Here is a 20,955-nt window from a genome sequence, read left to right on the forward strand (position 1 = left end):
CATCTGGTGACAGCTATTGCAACAAACAGCCTCTCTACCCACATGCAACACATATGGCTGGAAGAAGACGTTTAGACAGAAAAGGGGATGTGGATGTGTTTTTTCATGCCATCAAAGTCAGTTCTTTAAAACTAAACGAGGTCCTGCAGAGGTATTGTGCATTTGTAAAACTGTGATATTGTTTCTGAGGTTGTTTATGCCTCAGCATGTGGTGCATTTAAGAGGATGTAAAAGGAAGATGAAGACTCAGAAATGTAAGAGAAGTTTAACCATGCTTTGAGGAGCAATTCACTCATCCAAGTGACTAAATTAAATCGATGATTAAAATGATTCAATGACCTCTGATTTAATATTTCATGCTTTGATAACAAAGATAACTTTTTTTCTTAATTAATCCACATATAAAAACTCGTCATTTTGCCATCTCCAGATGTAAGGGGAAACGAGGCCTTCATCTGTTGTTTACTTTATTAATGCCATATTCTAATGATTGTAACATTAATTGACTCGATAAGATACTTTACCAAAGAGTAATGATATAGACCCAAAAGTGAAAAGGTCTCATTACCTTAACTGATTTATTTTTCAGAAAAAGCTATTTATAGCTTAAATGATTTATGAAATTATTATCTGTTAAAGGTGGGGTACGGGATCTTTTTCTGGAACATTTTTTTAAAAAATTTGCTTGAAATATTCTTCACACCCCCATTGCAACCAATTAATTAAAAGTTTTGACACAAATATGAAAAGTTTTAGTGGCCTCTAGAACGTACAATCTAGGAAAAACACTATCCAATCATACTGAACGGACCGTTAACAATGATTGGATTCTGATGCCGTCTTTCAAACTGCAATCTGCTCCTCCCTCCCCCTCCTTCCCCCTGTGCGTGTACCCTGCTCCGTGAACGAATTACGCGTCCAGAAGCTTGGCAGCAAGCTAAACTAGAGCCAGCTTGGCTAGCACCTAGCATTATTAAACGTATAGTTAGCATAAACTAAATACTAAATACTAAATACGGCAACGATCGATGCTTGCTGTCAGAACAGCGCTCGTGCACCTTCGTGCTCGTGCGCGTTCATGTACTCTAGAGGCGTGCCTTCGGGGGGAAAGTGAAGAAAAGGGTTGGGACTTTTTACCTGTGTATTTTCAAAATGCAGCTTCGCTGGACTCAAAATCCAGGATCTCCTACCCTACCTTTAAGGCTAAAGCTATTTCTCGCATTCGCCTCATAAATACATTCTAAGAATATGCGACCTCTAGTGGTCATAAGAGTAAATGCAGATAAAGTGTAAAAATGGCGTCCATATAGGTGACGTTCTCCTTGTAATAAGAAAGTCTTTTAGCCCTGACCATGATCATTTTCTAACCCTATCCATGTGAAGTAATCTAAAGGGAACCAGGAAGTGCCAGGACTTTTATTATAACATGTTGTGTTTGCATGTAAACAAGGCAACCAGCAAAAGAGTGTCCATGAAGGTGAGAGTTGCATTGTAAAAAGATTGTATTTTAGCTCGAACCATGATCTTTTTCTAATTCCAACCAAGTATCGTAATTGTGTAAACCCAACCAGGAAATGTTGTTGTGTTATTGACTAAAAATAACTCAGAAGTGAAAAAACAGTCGTAACAGGTTAGTCTCGATCGCACATCACACGAAGGTGCACGATTAAAAGCGATGGCATTATAGCGACATCCACTCCTACAGAGTGTCCTCTTAAAATATGAGTTATATTGCCCCCCTGCTGCTTGTGGGTGCAGTGCTTTATAGGATGCCAATATGGGTCATCGTTTCAACTGGAGGGCTATGTCATTCCAGTAGGTGTTGGAACATCTTCATTTAGAGGCAGATAGAGGCACTAGGCACTAAATCCTCAATGTTCACAATGGAATATGTTTTACTTTTAGCCATTAAAATCCTGATTACACTACATAAAGACAGCTATATCAATGTTAGGGTGTATTAAAAAGAGATGAAATTATTTGATCATTTCCTAGTCCATCAATAGAAAATGAATTTGCAGCAACTTAAAAATAGGTTTATTGTGTTAATCAAATCAAGCCAAAATATGTTAGGACACATGACATTGTGAGTTTATGGTGTCAGAACAGAGTGAATAAAGTTTGAGGAAAACTATTTTTTCCATGTGTCAGACAAGGTCTGCTTTGTATTAGTATTGTTGCTTATAGCTATATAATCGTTGGGGATTCTAACAGGTGATACACAGCTCTCAAGATGTGACCTTGCATGAGTTTTGGAGAAGGGATGTGTGTTCATTTTGTATTCTGCTTTGTGCAAGCCACCATTTTTGTTTTTCTCCTACTTCCTGTGTTCACATATACTATTAGTACTGTCTAATTAAAAATAAAGTTGCTCTCATTCACATGTTTTTCCGTTTCTTTCATCACACAACAAAAACCATTTCGAGACTCTTGCGACTCTGCTCTCATAAAATTATGATTGTATGTATAATCTCAGTTTCATCTGACAAAATCCTAATCCAAAGACAACATCTGTGCATTGAGTTCAGCTATAATTACATGTACAATGATCACTCAAAGAGAAAGATGTGACAGAATACCTCAGCATTTTCTCCCACAGTCCAAACCCTAGCGCTCTATGAGGAATACATTATGCATGTGCAAGCGACTCACAGCTGTTGCTACCTACAATGGAGGCATAAAAAAAAGTGTGAATTGAGTACTTTAGTTTCTTGAGGAATTGTCCGGCCCTGGTGGAAACCTTAGGTATTCAGAGAATAAGCAATGGTCAGAAAGCATGTATGAAAAGATAAATCCTATACTGAGCCAACAAAAAGAAACAGTGGCCTGATTTGACGAGTTACTATGAGCATTTTTGACCAGTTGATATGTAAAATTCTATTCATTAAAAAAATGTATATTGAATCCTCTCATACCTCCATTCCAAATCATTTTACAAACATACAGAATTCATGAGAGAATTAAAGAGATACAACTTTTTTTTTTTTTTCAACTTGATCTTGGTCTTGCAGAAGCCACAAGAATTTGAGAGAAAACAAAATGCCTGTCAGGGCGAGCATACGAAAGGCAAAGGGGGAATCTGGCATGGCCTAAGCAAAGTCATAAAAATATTTTCCCTTTTATTTAATGTCGTCTATAATTCATTGCCAGGAAAAGCTAATCAATAGCACCTTAATGAAAACTTGAGCCATATTTTATTTTGCCGCAGAGAAGTCCCGGATCAGCATTTGTTGCCTTGTTATGCGCTGGTTTTCACCCTTGGGCTGTTTGACAGATGTGCATCACATTTGCAGATACCTTAAATATTTGCTCTCTTCAAGCACATTTGCTTTATCAAAACATCAGAGGGTAAGAGGGGGATTTCTGATGATGGCAGCAATAGTTTAAAAGATGAAAAGTAATCCAAAACTGTTAAATGTAAAGTCTTATCCTATCTATATCCTTAGTTCAATATGGCAGCATATATTCCACCAACATTTGATATTATAGATAGAAATATTGACACACTTCAATTTGCCATGTGACATTTCCCTAAGAATCTAAATTCACAATGATGTTGAGAAGAGGAAAAACTAAGTCTGGGCATATCTCTTTATCATATCTATCTGCTTTGCAGAGATTACCTTAACCAGGTTAATGAGAGGCCTCATCAGTTACATTGCGAATATATGATGAATTGAATTAACCCAAAAAGAGGTAAAATCTTAGGTTGACAAGCCCAGAGAATCACAATTTACCTGTAGAAAGCCGCACGTAACTGCTATAAATATTGATACGTGTACTGAATAGCCAAAAGTGTCAGTAATTTATGGTACTAAACCCAAGACAGACCCAATTTGAAATTTGGCTGCAAAAATTACAGGCATATTAGCTCATAAAACGAGAATTAATTTTAAGTAAATCCACAATCTGTCTCCCCTTAAGCTGGCTGTAAACAAAAATAGAAAACATATGCTTGTAAATGTGTGTTTATTTAGGTATGATTTTATAATCTTTACGATTGTAAGGTTTGTTCAGTGCATTTGAATCTTTAAATAGAAAAATATTTGTATTTGCTTTACTTCTGTCACAGAAAATCAAATCAAGACAGGCATTTATGCACAAAGGTGTAAATAATGGGAAAACAGAGCTGCCTGCAGACTGACTAGTGATATGCAATGCTAATTGTTTTCAGTGATCCTTGTCAACATACAGTATGCTCTGGTTCCAGTCAACTATCTCAGAGCTCAAACTACAATTACAAGGGAAAAGGTCATTTTTCATGCTCTGAAAGACATCCTAACGAACTGGTTGCCATCTATTTAACACTAGCCTCCAGTCCACTAAAACAGACGTTCTATTTCAGCTAACATCAGGCTTCGCTCCACAGGAGATATGACTGCAAAACTTAAGGAAACTTGTTTAATAACAGCTTTGAGAGTAAACAGTTATTCATCAAAAAAATAATAATGTTTCAAAGGTCAGGCCATAAAAAATAATATCTGCCCTCTTTCCTTTGTCAAGTGCATTAGTAGCAATTTGATGGCAAGAGATGGAGTAAAAAAAAACACACACACACACAAATAGTACTACACTGGAAAGAACTTGAAACGCTGCTTTATGAAAAACTGATTCCAGTGTCAAAACAGCAGACAAACATTGTGAAAAAGATCATAACTATAATGATCAGCTTACACCAGACTGAAGTTCTTTTTCATATGGAATTACACGAGCGCATGCAGAGCTGTCCAGCAGCTACACATATTTTGCCTGTATTTGCATTGTCAGCCGGAGGTGAGAGGGTGGAGACCTGCCAAGTGTAGGGCTCTGGGCCAGTGCCATGACAGCTGACAACTCAGGCAGGCCCTGTGTGCAGCGTTGCACTTCTAACAGCCAAGATCCCAGATCAAGTAAATCCTAATCACAGAGTTAATATGCCTCTAATGTGAAAATTCATATTTCTACTCTGTAATGTTTCATGTTCAAAAGGGAGCACATGTCATTTGGCATGCCTTCATATAACACTAAGGCTTCCATCAGTCACTGATTATTGCAATGAGGAATAAAAATCCCTGAACACAAAGCAGCTAGCACCACATTGCATTGGCTGTCAGAATTAACTAGTGTAAGTGACCTCAGCCTATACATGCTGAAGGAGGAGGAATCACATTAAATTAGTAAGATAGAAATATTGTATCAGACATGCATTCATTGTTGATTAATAAAGATACAGAAGAGTGTGTTCCATTGTTTCAAAACCCAAACCTGTCCCTACCTTCTTTGAATAAATCTGGTCATTTTTAGTCGATATGTTCGAGGATCTGAGGTAAATGACATCCACAGCCACGCTCGTGATCTGTTAAGACACAGCCAAGCTGTCTAGTTAGTGTCTAGTTTGTCAGTGAAGACTTGCTGAGAGAGCCTGTGCTGAACTGTTCGTCTTCTCCCCCTTATGGCAGGCTGTGTTTACACTGATCCCTCAGGCCATTTGTTTGCAGCACTTCCTTGCCCCACAGCACCATGCATAATGCACGAATGAAAATGTTAACAGTGGCAAATAAAATCGGCAAGGTGCCCCCACAAATCAGGGCAGTTTAGGAGCACATTTAATCATCCATGCATTGGGGACAACGCATAGCAATTAATTGTGGCATTTCAAAGAAGATCAGGATTTTTCTAGGGCCTTGAAAGCTTCTTGCTCAGTTGCCCCATTCATTGAAGACCAATGACTTTTTGAAACATCTCTGCATTTTGGCCCAATTATGTTTATTATCTCTTTGCTCTCAAGTAGATGAGAGAAGAGAACTTTTGTAGCATGTTGCATGGGATTGCATCAACGGAGCCCACCCAGCGAAAGAAATAACAAAAAAACAGGCATTGTTTGAAGAGGGTCTCATATGTATACACAAGTAATTCCTACTCAGTCTTGCACTGCTCCAGTATGCTCCAAGACAAACACGTTACAGCACCATATGGTGATGTCAGGAAAATAAATAATTTAGAAAAATTCATGTGCGGTGCGCAGATGAGCAACCGCAGAAATACCAGCACAGGCTTTCTCATACTTAACCCTTCTAATAAGAGCCTCAGCATGGGGGCCACAAAGAGACAACCACAATACGGAGCCTTAACTGGATTGAAAACTACTTTGGAATTTCAAAGACCAGGACTGGCAACTGTCTCTGGACGTAAGGACGGCATTTTGTGCAGATACAATCTGCAGTGCCTTTCAGCACTTCCTGAACACGAGACAGTCTAATCAAATGAACTGGGGAGGGGGGGGCACAAATCTGCTCAGGCTTTTAGCCCAGTGCCAGGATGCTCACATCTTTACTGCAGTCAAAAATCCACTTGTTATTTTTATTCACACTGAATTTTCCCTGAGGTGTGCTCTGTGTGGCTTGACTCATCAGTGTTCAAGTCTTTAGAGTTTGAAAAAAAAACAAAAAAAAAACAAAACACAAGCTGATGGCAAGGTTATAGCCACTCAGACACGGGGGCACTCATTTTCTGCCAACCCCGGGGAAAACTCGCAGAGAGCTCAAGAGAGGGAGAATAGAGATGTGCCATGTTGCTGACATGGCAGCCGTCACGTCATACTAACTGGTAAGAGTGATGTGCAAAGACAGCGCTGAGATTTGTGGAATACTGTAGTGGCTGCATGCCGAAACTGTGAGTGGGTTATTCAGCACTTGACTCCCTCCTTCACATCCAAACATCTAAAAGGAGCATAAAGATGATCATGAACTCCAACTAACAAAACCAGTAAAATCTCAAGTTTAATATTCCTGGTGATCAGATTTGAATTTCTGCAGCTTAAATTAAGCTTTTTTATATACATTCTTACAGAATCTTGAATACATTTGACACATTTTATTTTTAGACTGTGCTGATTGTTGCCTTTTTGCTTGACAAAATACAGCAAATAGCACAAACAGTCTCACTCTGAAAGCCCAAATGAAGCACACGCTTGTTCAAAAAATGAGCAACAGGCCATTTGAATAGTTTTTACACACAATAATATTACGTAGTAACAACAACTACACAGCATTGAACGGGAACTATTGGAATAAATTGGAACCATGAAAGAGACAGTGCTTTCATTAAGTTTTAGTTTCTAAGAATTTAAATAAAAAGACACCTTACGTCACTAAATCTGGATTGCGTTGCTGATGAAGGAATCTACAGATTGTCAGTGCTTAAACATGAATCTTCAGGAATTTAGGCATGTAACTCTAAATTTAATCCTAAATTCCCAACGCCACAACAGGAAAGATGCAGCCCAAGTCTGCGTCACATCTCATTTCTCTTTAGAAACTGACTTTGTGAATCAGAAGGATTTAAAGCATCAGAATCATTTTCTAGAATTACCAGAGAAAATGATCACTGTACATCTCCGGGAAGCACATGAGACAGAATTTTGCTCTGATTCACACTTCACAAGTATTTTTTCTGAACAGTGATGGGTTGATCACAGTGCCACTGATATTGTGATGGGCAGTGGCATAACAGTGAGATAACATTTCTTTTGCGTAAAATTTGTTCCATCCTAATTGTCACAAGAAGAGGAGAAAATGATCGCAGTTAAAAATCAGAAACTCTGTGTTAGCAAGACCTGTGCAACAATAAATCATCATAGATTTCTTGATAAATGCATTGTGTTACAGCCAGTGATATCACAAATTGTAAAACTATAAATGGGTATGAGAAGCTTTAAAACTTTAAAATGCTATTGCCATACATCACTCTGTCTTTCAAGGACTACAGGTGCAAGAGTATCTGCTGCTATCATTTTCATGACTTGTGAAACTGCAGGCTTTTAAGGTAATGTTTCTCTCTTTAATGTGCACATCGAAACAAAGCAAGCCAACCAAACAAGCAAAAAAAAAAAAAAAAAAAAAAAAAAAAAAAAAAAGGATGGCCTGAGTTGCTCCACATCCATGATAAATCACTGCCACTTTTATAGCCTCTAATAAGTTGATGCAAAGCCATTTTTCTTCCTGCCCATCGTTCAAACATTTAAGGCATATTTACAAGGAACTTGTTAAAATATTTAATAATATTTAGTGGCAATTTTGGAGCAGCCTGTCACAGTGAAATTTACTGCCTTTAAGTGTTTAAAAAGACGATGACATGAATAACAAAGTGTCAGAATTTCCTAATTTGCATGGACAGGCCATAACTCCTGATACCTTGCATTAAAAAAAGAGGTTTTTAACAAAACGAGTCATAAAATAAGCATTCAAAGTGAGTGATGGCAAAGATTCTTCCACAAAGTCGTACCATAGAGACAGTCCCCCACCCTCCCACCCAAACACTACAGATGCCTCTGAGATCATGTCAGCCAATAAAAGGACATATATCCTGCTGCTTTGACTTATTTATCCTGTGTAGATGAGCTCAAGATGGAACATCTCCTATAGGCAAGCTTAATTAATTGTGATAAAAGGGCTAATTCAGAGTCTGCACAAGAAAAGTGAGCCAAACAATAATATTCCCCACAAATCATCTCTGCCTGTCACATACTTCCTCCATAACTTTCTATTTCAAAGTCATTCGGACGTGAGGCTTTTGTTAAAGAATCTCGTGGAGCCAAACAACCTCCCACCCAACTCTGCCATTCTGTCCGTGCTCCTGAATGAAATCATCATAAGAACTTGCAGCTGCTTCATGTTAAAACTCTCTCGTCCCTTGTTGGACTTGGGCAAGATGATGGCCATGTTTGAGGCTGCTATTTTAAACAGATTCATTGGTTTCCATGTTAAGACGCAGTGACCTGGACCTGCCCTGGCTGTCCCAGTCAGAAAAGGGCCCCCGTTGACACTGATTGCAAGGCTATGAGTAGTCTCTCCCCTGTGCCCTCTCAGTGCAACTCTAATTAATAGCCAATTCATCTTCTCTGATCTGAGCCAGCACATGGAGTAATATATCGTTAGTTTGGCAAGCGAGCTATTAAAGTGTAATAACCAAGTACCAGCACTCGATTTGGAAGAGTAGCACATACTTAACCATGAAGTGGAAACAATTAATTTATTGGAGGATCTCCTGTAACCAATCATTTACTAGCACTCACACTGTGATGCAAAAGCCATCTCCTGTTGTGTGTGGCACAAGTCACTGACATATTTTGGGCTCAGTGCCTCAAACCTCTTGAACTATGACCAGAAATGTGAGCCTCATTGAAGCACCAATGTCACACTTTGTGCCTACATAAAAACCCTACAAATGGCCATGTGAAAGGTAGAAAGTTCATTACAAATTGGTCTTGCTCAATCACAGATTACCTAACCACAAGTGAAAAAGACGTGTGAAAAAAAATGTAAATGCCCAAAAGCTTAAAGAAGGCAAGAGGACAACAAACAAGCCTTGTGATATTAAACTCAACTTTGTTTTCAGCTATTAACTATTCAGCAGATATCAGTGGTGACACCCAGTAAAGAGCAGTATTCCCTCTGCTGATACTTTCCACAAAACTAGCTGTTCAGTGCAACTATTTAGTAGAGACAAATCAGAGTAAATATACTTATTTCAGACAACTGGGGTAGATAATTACTAGAAAAGGTAACCCACTGTGTCTATGTTCCCAATACTTCACCTTAGAACAATAAATCCCTCCTCAAACTCTGATAATTACAGGAAATAAATGAAAATACATAAGTCTCACTGTGCTTTTGGCCTTTCCTCTGAAGCAAAACATTCAAAACTCATTATTCTTTTCACAGGAACTAATGACGTTTTTGTCTCTTCAGCTTAACGCACTAATTGACACTTTTTTTGGAGGATAGCCCAGATGGAAAAATAAGTACCCCCTTAAAGACCTAACTCCCATGCTCATTCTCTTAGCTTTAAGTCCCTTATTAATTAAACTTTCACCAAGTCAGGAAATTTTATTAAAAAGATAAAGTCTGCTGTTCCGTAAAACAGAACTAGCCTATTGTCCCTGAAGCTAAAATTTTATTTCTATAAATAAAAGAGACTTTTTTTTTTTTAATACCGTCAGAGGAAATGGGACCAAAGGATCTACAGAGTACAGTAATTAAAGGGAGATTTTCATCCCAACTACTCAAAAATTGGTCAGCTTTAACCAATACCTTTTGCTCCAAATGAATAAATACCCTAAGACTGCTTATTTTAGCATCTTGGGATATTATTTACTGTATGGCAAACAGAGGGAGCATCATCACACTCAAGGAGAGACGAAGTGTAAATATGTGTTTTGCCATCGCCGTCTGTCTAGCAATATATGTCAGTTGTCCTGATACACTGTTGTTCAGAGGAAATAAAGCTGCAGCCAAATATTGACTGGAGTTTTATGATCAGTCATCCACATGATCAATCAAATCCCTCTTGTGTCATTAACTTTGCAACAATATTTGTCAATCAGCATCATAAGAGAGCGCAGCTCCGGGGAAAAATTTTGCTACACTTACAAATTTGACCAAAAAAAAAGATTTTTGGCAATGTACAAAAAGGTGACAGATTTTGACAGACACAAAGTGTAGAGCAAGAAAATTAGAAATTGGTGTTCGAAATCTGCAGGACTCAAACAGCTGAACCACACTACTTTAATTTTGTCATCAACAATTCTATATGGATATACTGCTCCATGTGTCCTTCAATTAAGTATCTCATCTCCGGTTTTTAAGTGCCAAAGATATTTGGTATTTGCTCTAAAGTCATGCTGCGCTGGTTTTTCATAGTTCCCTAAATGTATTTAGATTCTTTTAACAACAAATCTAAAATGAAAGCATTGAGTCACTTTAAGAGATCTCCAGGGGCTTTCTGTGGTTGTGAGCTTCTGGAAAAGGTTCACATTACATCTACTTACTGTAAGTTCAACCTGCAGTGTGTTATGACGCTGACATGACAGCAACACTTTGGCAGAAGTCTATAGATACATGCAGTGTTAAGGTGCATTACTTTGACAGAAAAGTCATGTATCATCCGCAGGGGATCACTGCACCACTTGCACAATCAAGGCTGAACAGCCAGCAAATCACAGCCAATTAAGACCCCTTTAAACTTACAAGTCAAGCATCACTTGTTGTGCTGTCCATAATGAGGTTTTATGGATATGAACAGTTGCAAATGGCAGTGTTGGTCTCGTGATGAATGGTTAACTTTACAGGAAATGTGGCCTGAGAGGAAAAACGTGCCGTTGTCAGTGATTCTGGGACACAAAAAGCGAGGATAAGAGAGGTTTGAGGAGCTGCATGTTTGATCCAATTCCATCATTTCATGAGAATCACACTTTTAACTTATTCTGAGAGATAAACAATTCAGGCCTGTTTCCCAAATTTTTTGTGGCACTTTTCTGTTTTCTGCTAATGAGATGTCACTAATATGTACTGGAATGCTGTGTGAACAGACAATTTGATTGGCCATGAAGAACTTAATGATGTATACCAAATCCGGGGGGACAGCTTCTAAGCGCATATTTTTGTGGACAAACATAGCTGTTGACAAGATTTTCCACCCAGTTTGCCATTTCTGTCAGGCTGAAAATATAAAATTAAGGGCAAAATTTTTCCTAGGTAACACATCCGTTAGCAAGTCATGTCCTATTAGCGCTTTGCTGCAATTGTTCAGATTGTAAGGACATATTATGAAATTATGCTACTTGCTAAAAAGAAGATAATAATTAAAAGAAACACAGAATTCCTGCATGCATGCATTTGGTGAAGACAATTGTGTGTACTTGAGTTTCTTTTACCTAATCAAAATGTTCTGTGAATTCAGTTTGTGTTTTAGTTGTTCCATAGCAGCGTATCTGAGCTTAATTCGTGTCACGGTGTCTTCCTGTGAGCAGACCAGAGTCATCTTTAAACAGCTCTATTTAAAATGCAATTTGATTATCTGCCAAATTGCAACCAAGTCTTTCCCTCTGCAGCTTGGGGATGGGGGGTAAAATTTTTAATTAGCATTTATGCATAAAAGAGAGGTCTTTGTTGCATTGCATTTGAACAAAGCTTCCCAGAATGACCACCATTTTCAAAGAGTCATCACCCAAACGATTTCAAACTAATAGATCCAAAGGGAGAGGAGCAGTCCTGGCACGGACTTGTGGAGGAATCACAGAGGTCTTCAGTGGCAAGAAAAAACCCCACAGGACATGGCATGCTTAAATAATCCAAAACTTTACTTTCATCATAGTTTAGAAAATTGGCAGGGACCTTCAGCAGGAGACATCTGCTCTGCCCCAGAGCCATTTAATGAGATTCACTGAGGGTTTCCTTTAAAATATTTACGCTGTCCCATGGCACAGCAATATTGTCTTAGAATGGGGAGATAAGAGCCAAGGAGGTGTGTAGAAGTTCTCCTAATCAATTTACTAATTACTGGAGCAGCAATAGGAAAGGAGAGAGGAGTCCCTTCTGGCAAGCTGTATTCTAATAAATGCTGAAAAATTTATTTACTCGCACAGCCAAGAGGAATTCTGAAGTGGGATTACAGCAGAGAGCTGATTGAAACAGAGCAGTGCTGTGGTTGAGGTCGAAGTCAAAGGAGCAAGGAGAGGTCTCCAAACATAAAAGGATCTCTCAGGACCTGCACCTTTGCATCTGCTCAGGGAATGGAGATGGCAGACTCTTACAGACTTGGCATGAAAAGACCTGACTGCTACGGCTACATATCAACAAATATTAATGAGACTTCTGGCACTTGCATAATAAAACAGTATTCTGCACATGCCAATGACCCTAAAAGCAAAATAAAATTGAGGTGTATAATGTATGTTTGTAAATCCAGAGATAATTCTTTGAAACTTAATATCACAGGAGCGACACGTATGTTTCTTACTCAGAGCAGAGGGCAGGAGGCCCGGACCTTACACCAGACGTTAGGGTTGGGAGTTTGAAGTCACCTTTAGGCCCTCGAGCACATGTTTGATCCCTCCTCACAACCTCTGAGACTGAGGGCAACCCTGGATCTGTCACAGGACACAGACCATATCTTCCTCAGGGTTGAGGGCAAAAGCTGCTCCACTTTTTCAATGCCATATTTTCTATAAAACCCTTCTCTGGGAGCCAATAGCGTGCTGTCTGGATCAAGGCAGGTCAAAGGTCAGCATAAACTGAATGCTTGAAGGGCATTCAGCATCATAAGCTAATCACGGGACACCATGGGAGAAGTGGACAGTGGGATTAAAAGGGCCGTCCAGTTTCCACTTCCATAACATTTTGAGGGGTAGGGGTGTCACATTCCAAGACATTGCTCATTATGATCTTATATCACGGCAGATAAAAAAAAAAGAAGCAAAACAAAAACACAGACTTATTAGTATTTACAGTTTCCTTCCATGTCATTTGTTTCCCCAATCAACTTGCTTCCTAAACTCCCAGTCTCCCTGGCAATCTCTCCACTGTGACTGAGTACATGGATCTGAGCACAGTTCCTCTGGGGATTGAGGCAAAAACAAAAACACAAAAAAACCTGTTGCTGTGACATTTTGTTCCCTCTCACCTCAACGCACGCCAGTCACAATGGACTGGTGTGTGTGGGATCTGTGTTCACATCACCATGGTGATGGCTCTCTGTCTTCCAAGGCTCCCTGGAGGTGGTTGGATGGTTGACGATGGGGAGGAGGGGGCAGTAAGGGAGCAGGCTGCCAACCGTGCCTCAACCAAAATGTAGTCGAGTGGGTGAAGAAGCCTTGTTTCTACAAGCTTTTTCTAAGTGTAACATGACAGCCTGGGGAGACTTAAGTCCACTATGAGAGAAGCATCTAAACTCAACTTACAGCTGAGCAGAGAAACTGACACCAAAGCAATCAAAAGATCCTGACATGCTTCAGGGAAAGCGTTCCACACCTAACCTTTAAAAGAGCAAAAAATAGAACAAAATGGTGTAGGCTCATGAGCAAAGGTCTGAGAACATCTGTCTCTGGGTAAATCATCTTTACATGACAGAAAGGCACAGACATGGCATTGCACTGAGCAAGAAGACAAAAGGGCACACCCATTCTACACCATCAGCTCCAGTTTCATTTGCTCATTTTACTGTTGTCCCCTTCTTGGAGAAATAAGCCAACACACTCCAAAACAGCTCCACAGAGTCAATATTAAGATCCATATTTACTGGCAGTATGAGAAATTTAAGAGAGAGGACATATTTCAGTGATATGTCTTTCACTTCTGTGGGAAAAATGATCGTTAATAGTCACCATCTCTATTTCAACAATGACACAGGTACAAGCTCTCCCCAGATTTTAACATAATATTTTTGATCGTCTAATAAAAGCCTACACTGTATTTACTTTTAAAAAACTGTGGGGATTATTGCTGTATAATACAGGCCGAAAACAATAGCAATTGTTATCTTAGTTGATTCACAAATAATTCATGCTTTTGTCCATGCAAACTTTATAATATACTTGAAAATATACCATTTTTTGTGTCGTTATTTTCTTTTTTTTTATTATGATGCATACATGTGCAATAGTCACAATGCAGAATGCACATCCTTAAATACCAAACTTGAAAAGAACTGCACTGAAAGAGTCAAAAGTTTCCCTCCTAAGTGACATTCCCTCAGTAAGAGGCACAGAATGGTCTCCTCTCCATTGTTTGGTACATTAAAAAAACACTTTGAGTGAAAGGTATTTAAGTTATAATAAAATATTGTTTATTAATCATTCAGACATACGTGCATTCAGTAATCTCATTAAAATGTAATATGTCACCAAAAAACTCACAAAGAAAGAAAGTCGTATTTTTCTAATATCACACAGATGTATTTTGTATCTTTTCCATGATAGCATTAGCTGAAAATAGGCTGTGGGGAGTAAGAACTCTCCAAGGACTTTCCCATCCACCCCCTTCACACTACACGCACACACACCTCCACGAATATAGCTGCATTTGCCGGCTGTTTGATTGAAAGTGACCAGCTGGAGAATCTTAACATTTCACCCAACCCTAACTTCAAAGAAACCATGATGAATATTAACATAATCAATGTACGAATAACAGAATGACATCACTTTCAAAAAAAGTACAAAAAGCACACTATAAACATGGATTATTCATTCATTAAGTCAATATACTGTGTACCATATTCTTAAAAGTGTAATCTTTTTCCAGGCCCAAAGCTTGAATGCGGTTAAAACACAAAAGTTTAGACAAATTCAGATTCTTTATTGGCAGCCGCAGGGGGCTCCTCTTCACTGACTGTCTCCACTTCAGTTCCTTGTCTGATCTGATTGGTTGAAATTAGCTCATGCTAGTTGGTGACTGTTCGATTCATCCGATCACCTCCTCAGGGTTTTATTTTACAAGAAAAGAAAAAGAACTCTCCTTATGGTTTTATGTAACAAACTATTTGGCAGTTCAGGTTACTTTTCCAGAGGCCGGTCTAATGAGGATGTCCACTGTCTGTGCAGTCGTCGCAATTCTTAATGTGCGTGGTCATCAGTTACTAGTACTAGTAGAGGTCAAACACTGAAGACGACTCTTCATTCTCCAATGTGGCGGACACAACGTCTAAGCTGAGTGGACACACATTCAAATTACAGCGCAGAACTGATACAGCACATTTCTCTATTATCATGCTTGCATTTCTCTATGTAAGGACTGTGGTTGTAAAATATACGCCCCTATGTGCAAATCGGCTTGGATAACTATTTTTACTTTTTTTTATACTTCTTATAATTCTACTACTAAAAGCATATTCCTGGGGAGTTATGTTTGTTGAGGAAGTATATCCTGCTCAAAGTATGTGCCGACAGCTACACACGTTCATCTGACTCAGGAAGCACGAGAGAGGGAGTGTTTCTCAAAACAGAGATATACAGATATGTTATTCATCGAACTCTTGTTCAGCGTTGCAATGTGTACTTTGTAAAACAGGGCCTACAACAGATGATTTTGTCGCTGCAGTATTTTTCCATTAACTACTGTGGTTTTGCTAAGAACTAAGATTGATATGCCAGACGTTCTCCCATCTGATTTGATTAATGAGCGGAAATACTTTAATATTACTAACACTGTATAATGTATGTTGGGACACAAGACCGGACTGTCAATTTAGTACAGTACATAAATAAGTACTGCATTGGATTTCCATTAAAGCAACATGGCTGAACAACCACTACAAGTGACTTGCAATTTGTTAAATGAGTTAATTGGTCACCAGTTCATCCAATACATCTTAAGGCTTGCTTCTGGACCACACCCAAATAGCACTGAGTTAGGCGTGCGCTGGAGTCAACGGTTACTCTGAGTATAAATATAAAATTGAATCCAATGATGAAGTAAAAGCTACTCCACTTACATTTTTAATCAAACCAGTTTCCACTTCTCACCTTTGCCGTTCTTCCACTGAATTATTACTGAATGCACTCAGTCTTTTGGCCAAATACTGCAGTTTTAAGTCAGATGCAGATTTGTTTACTCATTAAATGCCAGGTGGCGCGGGCACTGAGGAGATACAGGCTGGGGGAAAGGGCCTATAACCTTTACACACTGTCTAAACGTCCTCACTTTCTCCTTGAACATCTATCCTTAACTGTGCTCCCTGTCCCAAAGTGGCCAGCTGGGAACAGCGCGCGTGTGCTGACGTCCCTACTAACCTTGGCCAGTGTAAGGATTACCATGCATTTACACTCAATGCTCCTTCTTTCCTTAAGACTTATTAAGAATGATAATGAGGTCGGAGAGAGGCAGCTTGTCCCTTTCTCGAGTCTATGAAAGCTCTTCTTTCTGTTTCTTGCTGTTCACTTGTCTTTTTCTTCTCTCTACTCTTCCTCTCCACCCTCGCTGCAGTCCCTCTCTCCTCCCCAGTCCATGCCTCTGTCTGTGTCTTTCTCCATCATATTGAAAGGACCCAGGACAAATTACTAAAAAGGCCATTTTCATCTATGAACTGCAGGATTTAATCGATACTTATTTCATGCCTTCAAAATCAACCCTATATTACTGTTGTCTGTGTGATTTGTTTATTTTGCTTTGGAATATTCCTTCAGTCGAAGAGGGGGGGGGGGTGTACGAGATGCAATTCACCTTGAACCTCCATTATATTGGATTTCTCTACTGGCTGATCAAGCATGCAAAAAGGACATTTCCTCAGCACTAAAATAAAAACAATAACGATGATTAAAAAAACATGTGTGCTATTTGTGCTGGTATAACCGTACATGTTGAAAGCAGTATATTTTTACAAGGAAAACACTATGGTTGCGGCAGTGTGAATTTGTATACAAAATCATTACACTGAGGGCAATTGATAAAGCTTATGTGCCGGGGAAACAAAAGTCATGACTCCTGAAGCCTGTCAAATGCCGCTTGGGATTACTGATGCTTATTTGACATCAAAGACCTGAGGTCCACAGCCAAGGTCAAACATAGGAGGAATACGCATGGGTTTAATTCTGCACACCCCTTGACAGATGCAGATGGGTACTTATGAGACATGAAGCATTTCACTGACTGATAGGTCTGTAAGCAATATGAATGTAGGAGTCATCGCACACTGATTAACCAATGTGATTCTTACCCAGTTTAGTGAACATGAGGCGAAGCACTAAAGGCAACATTTCAAGAAACAGAAACTAACACCCAAAGGTGCACATGCAGAAAAAACAAACCAAACAGACACAACAGTGAAAACTGAAAATGAGCACTTCAGCTTTTTCAGCTGTTGAAATTTACCAAGCTTTCTTTTTTTTTTACCTTTGGTGACAATGGAAAAAAAAACAAACAAAGAAGGTATAAGAGCAAGCCAAAGACAAGTAGAGAAAGAGGGGCAGTATGTTTGACAGATGGATACTGCAGTGTCTCATCAATGCTGAAGAGAGATGAGAACCTGTACCACCAATCTGACAGTGAATCCTGGCTGGTGTCCAGCAAGAGATGGACCTCTGGACAGCAGACACGTGCTGAAGAGTTGGAAACTCCTTCGCTTTACAGCTCTCTTTGGGTACACCGTAAGAAAGTGCATGTGCAATACCTCTGCAATGCACTGTGGCGAACTGTTGTTCCCTGCAGTGTCACCTGCTGTTGGCTATTATTTTCAAGACCTCGTGAAATAAAAAGACATCGCTAGAGTAAACTTACCTTCAGACTGGCTAATGGTTGCTATTCAGAACACACAAAAAGCAGGCTGATTTCATGTCTAAACATGTGTTTTTAAGCTTTCCAGTGTAAGTGCCAAGTGTGTGCTTGCTTTGCATGCATGAATACATCTGCAACAGTTAGGCTGAACAGCTGCTGCATCATGAGGATATCATGAAAAAATTGCTGAAACTCACACACTGTGCGCATAATTGTCTTTTTTTTATTATTATAGAATTATTAAACATTCAACTGATTTGTAAGACTAAACCAAATCAAAACACAAAGGGGACATCAAAAGTGAAAAGCTGAGAAAACTTTCGTGTTTACCTTGTGATGTACTAGCAGTTGCATTTTTAATATAGAAGATAGCTTTCCTTGAATGATCTGTTTAACCAAAGACAGGAGGGAGAGGGGGGGGGGAAAGGATAATTAATTACTTTTGTGAGCTATTGCACAGGAGAGACAATAAACCTGCCTGGTCGCCATGGATATGACATATTTGCTCTGAAAACAACACAATAATTAGCAAAGGAGAAAGATCCGGCGAGAATATGAGAAATCCGGGCTTAAAGTGCCAGTGATCTATTCCTGTCCTCATCTTCATCCCTGAGAATAATAACAAACATACTGGAGAGCACACAGCAGACATTTCTAAATGCACAAGAGAACAAACATTGACCCTTTACAAAAGCGTGTTAAATTAAATCTCACATCATAGTGGCGTTTTGTAGAGATCACAACTAACCAAACATGCACAGTTTATACAGTGTTTTAACAGATTGCTCGTTCTACAGAGGGTGGAAGTCAGACAACCTTACAGACGCTGACAGGGGGCAGAAACTGGATTGCATGTACCATAGGAGATACAGTTACTGCATGTATGTGCAGTCAGAGCAGGGACAGTTCCCCAAAAACGCTTTTTTTTTTTTTGGTGTGGGGGGGGGGGGGGGGTGCTGATGATTATTAATAATTAATAGAGAAATTTCAGTCAAGGCATGCAAACAGCTGATTTCAGTTTTGGCTACTTTCAGATAACACCCTAAATTACACATGCAAGACAAAGATAGAACATTTCTAAAACTCGTTAGATCTTCAACAGCAGAACTTCCGCAGTTCATGCTTTGAGAATTGACTGCATTTATAGTAGTTCCCCTATTTACAGTAAATGATACTGTACGGAGACTACTACCTGTTTAGGGGCAGTCAATGGAGTTTCACTAAGTTTATCTTGACTAAAACTGAGGCTTTCGGCTCCAGAAGTCGCACCAAAAAGGTCGCTCATTTGTGTCGTTTTTGTTGTATATTTGGAGAAGTATCAGCTCATAGTAACAACCTGCACTACAGGTCCAAGCAGTTGCATAAATAATGAACACGACATGTACGCTCCGCTTTCACTTTGTCTTTTATTGTCCACATTTCGAGGATGGCAGCGAACGCATTTGAGCTCGCACTGAGTGTGCAAAAAGTACGAACTGTAGAGAAAAAGTTGAACATTTTCTGTTGCACTTTAAAGTGTGGCAGGCGCTTTGATTTTCCTCCGGTCTTTGACCGTCGTGCGTATTACCAAAGTTTACTGAAAGACGGGTCCTGTCGCCGGCATTTCTAAAGGCACATAAGGTTCGCTCAGACTGTAAAAGTCGCTCCAGACCTGCTGCTGCTGTCGGCGCTGCCGCTGTACCGAGACAGGCAGTCACACCGTGCCAACCGACAAGTCCTCACATCAACTCTCTGTCCTCCAGTAACATTTTATAAATGCTTAAACACTGCTTGACAGTCATCTTTGTCGCTCTACCTGCAGGAGGGAGTAGGACTTTGATGTCCATTTCAGCGTAGTGCGTTGGGAAATGAAATGAGCATGTACAGTAGTTGAGAGGAAAAGGGAAAACTCTTACCTGTGGTAGTTCGCTGTCTTTCGCTGACTTCCAGCTGAAGGGACCTGTGTGTTTGTAGACGGGTTGAAAGCTGTCATTATTGAACTTCCCACCTTTTTTTTTTTCAGTTTTTCAGGTTTTATTGTAGCATTTTCTAATTTCTTACGGGGCGAGTAGCCCGGAAGATCTGCCCTGGAGACCGGCTCCAAGTGGGAAGAGGAGTCCTAATTGAATTTCTCAGATCGCAGGTGTTGCTTAGAAAACCAGAAGTGGAGTATGATGCCGTTCTCCATCAAAGCTTATGAATTATCAAGACATTTTTTCTTTAGATATGGTGTAGTTGAAAAACTTTTTTGTGTAGTTTAAGTTACAGTTTACAACAGGGTTTTTAGTTATCACTTTTTATCTTGAGGTGGCTTACTGATGCACCTGGAACACATTATTAATTTACTAAAACTCTGATGAAAACTATCACAAACTCGCGTTTGTGATAGTTGTAGATATGTATCCACCAGCCAATGATTGCACAAACTGGATGGCCTTCATACAACCTGTTGTATCAAGTATCATGACATAAAACCGACTACTTATCTTGCTTTGACTAACTGTCGTCTATGTCAGTTTATAAAAGCAAAATGACACCCTTCCAACTTCATGTTTAGGCTATTAAATGTGAGGGCAAAATGATATTTAATAGCAAGAATAGTCATTTCTTTATGGTCCATTTCTGCAGGATGTAGTGACATCATCAGCTTTTTGCAACCAAAGGGATACTCTCTATTTTTCCCTGAACTATGATGTCAACAAAAAATGTAAACGACTCGAGCCAGTGTTTTGTTTGTCCCACCAGTGCTGCCATATTAGCACATGCAATATGGCAAAGACCATATAGGGCAACCCAGGGTGTCTTCGAATAAAAAGATTAAAAACAAAGATTAAAAAAAAAAAAAAAAAAACTTGTTGAGTCATGAAAAGGAACAAATAAATATTCCCTGCTCTTTGATTATCAATAAATTAGTTAGAAAACTGAAATTCTTTGACAGGTTTAAATTCAA

General features: G+C 39.3%; 1 protein-coding gene across 1 annotated transcript in view; it reads right to left on the reverse strand.

Moving 5' to 3' along the window:
- casz1 (castor zinc finger 1) overlaps positions 1–20,115 on the reverse strand; it is a 166,671-nt gene extending 146,556 nt beyond the window's left edge. Inside the window, exons 1-2 of the mRNA XM_075476512.1 lie at positions 19,922–20,115; positions 18,357–18,413 (exon numbers count right to left, since the gene is read on the reverse strand). The gene's annotated coding sequence lies outside the window, so the exon portion shown is untranslated. The remainder of the gene's footprint in view (positions 1–18,356; positions 18,414–19,921) is intronic.
- Between the last annotated feature and the right edge of the window lie 840 nt (positions 20,116–20,955).

Source organism: Odontesthes bonariensis, chromosome 10 (assembly GCF_027942865.1).
Source record: "Odontesthes bonariensis isolate fOdoBon6 chromosome 10, fOdoBon6.hap1, whole genome shotgun sequence".
Classification (NCBI taxonomy): Eukaryota; Metazoa; Chordata; class Actinopteri; order Atheriniformes; family Atherinopsidae; genus Odontesthes; species Odontesthes bonariensis.